Source organism: Mustelus asterias, chromosome 21 (assembly GCF_964213995.1).
Source record: "Mustelus asterias chromosome 21, sMusAst1.hap1.1, whole genome shotgun sequence".
In the NCBI taxonomy this organism is placed as follows: Eukaryota; Metazoa; Chordata; class Chondrichthyes; order Carcharhiniformes; family Triakidae; genus Mustelus; species Mustelus asterias.
This window is the reverse complement of record NC_135821.1, coordinates 17,006,075-17,008,150: the sequence shown is the minus strand read 5'-3', so window position 1 is coordinate 17,008,150 and position 2,076 is coordinate 17,006,075. Positions and strand designations below refer to the sequence as shown.

The window sequence follows — 2,076 nt, the reverse complement described above, 5'->3', positions numbered from 1 at the left end:
AAGATAAGGGGCAGGAGATTTAGAGAGGATTTGAGGAAAAACTTTTTTACCCAGAGTGATGGGAATCTGGAGCTCACTGCCTGAGAGGGCGGTAGAGGCGGGAACCCTCACAACATTTAAGAAGCATTTAGGTGAGCACTTGAAACGCCACAGCAGACAAGGCCACGGAGTAAGTGCTGGAAAATGGGATGAGGATAGGTGCTCGATAGTCGGCACAGGCACAAAGGGCCTCTTTCTGTGCCGTAAGATGCTTTAACTCTATGAATTATTCATTCCAAATCTTTCCCAGAAAGGAGTAGAGGTTACATCATTGAGTATATTCAGTGCTGTTTGGATATACATTTTTGATTTACGAGGGAGGCAGGGTCTACGGGGCCACAAGCAGATCAGCCATGTTCTTATTGAGTGGTGAAGCAGGCTGGAAGGCTGAATGGGGTCTACTCCTATTTCTTTTGCTTAAAGTGGTGGATGGGTTGCCAATCAAGTGGACAGTTCTGTCCTGGATGTTGTCAGGATTTTTGAGTGCTGCTCAGAAAGAGGCCATTTGGCTCAACTGGCCCATAGAGATGGTCAAGCTTCACAAAGGCCTCCTATTCCCTTCAATTCCTTTCTCCTTCACGTGTCCACCTAACTTCCCTTTAAATATATCAGTGCAATTTCACAAGTTCCACCATCTGGTCCCTTTTGGGTAGAAGGTTTCTCCTGAACTACTGCCTCTACTCCACAATTACCCTGGATTTTGGGATTTTTTTTGAATTCTGCCACAAGTGGAAACAAACGTTATTTAGGAGCAGGAGTAAGGCCACTCAGCCCCTCGAGCCTGCTCCACCATTCAGTAAGATGATGGCTGATCCAATGGTAATCTCAACCCCACATTCCCACCTACCCCTGATAATCTTTCACCCCCTTGTTAATCAAGATAAATATAGCTCTTGGGGCGAATGGGATCAAAGGTTATGGGGAGAAAGCAGGATTAGGCTATTGCATTGATGGCCGTAGTATTAGGCCACTGGGGCTTTGACTGAGTTCATGAAATTTGAATGTTTTAGCTGCCGTGCTGTGATTTAAGTTCATTGCACAGCAAGAGAGACTTTTACCTTTCAGAACCATTTCCTCTTTCTTCCACCTCACGCACATCTTAAAAATGCAAATTATTGGGTGAGTTATGAATTGATTTCACCCCCATCCCATCATTCTCCCCCAACAGGACAGCAGATAAATCAATCCAACCCTAACTCTGCACAGCCAACCTTTCAAGGAAAGGTTACCAGATTGGGAAGAGCAAATGGGTCCATGCCAAGTTGTGTGTCAAACATTTATATATCTGGGAAGGGGTTAAAATAACAGGGGAGCAGTTGCTGAGGTGAGAGAAACTGGTGACACTTCAGAGGAATGAATTTGCCCAGAACTTTACAGGCCATTCAGCCCCTTGTGTCTGTGCTGGCTCTTTTGATGTTGGGGCCATCCAATCAAATTAATTAATTATCTCATCACTCATTTGTTCCAGCTTGCAAATTTCCCCTTCAGTGTTTACTTATTCCCATTCGCTTCAATGTGGAAAGTTCTCATTGATTCTGCTTCCATCAGCTCGCTGCCAGGCATTGGGGAATCTCTAAAGAGAGCAGAGAGAGAGATTCAAACTCACATTAATTTTCATTGAGAGTTGTGAAATAGAGAGAGAATGTTTTGAGAACACACACCCCACATGGGACTTGAACCCATAATCCCTGGCTTCGGAGGCCAGTGCCTTATTCATTAGGCCACTGGGGCTACATAGAGCATTGTTCCTTGGTCAGTGGCATATGGTCCATCAATAAGACAAACTTCCTGTCGTACAGATAGTGGTGAAACTTGGAAACACCGAAAATGATGCCCAGTGTCTCCTGTTCTATTTGTGCGCAGTTCTCTTCCACTTGTGAGAGGGATCTTGATGTGAATGCAATGGGCCTCTCTCCTCCATTGGGCATTACATGGGATATCACCGCTCCTACGCCATACGGTGACACATCGCAGGCCAGCTACAGAGGTAACTTGGGGTCAAAATGGACTAAGATCTTGGACTCCTTCACTGCCTTC

General features: G+C 45.3%; 1 non-coding gene across 1 annotated transcript; it reads right to left on the bottom strand.

The window, feature by feature from the left end:
• Window positions 1-1,697: 1,697 nt before the first annotated feature.
• Window positions 1,698-1,770, bottom strand: trnar-ccg (transfer RNA arginine (anticodon CCG)). Its single transcript has one exon. It is a non-coding gene; the product is annotated as a tRNA-Arg (tRNA).
• Between the last annotated feature and the right edge of the window lie 306 nt (window positions 1,771-2,076).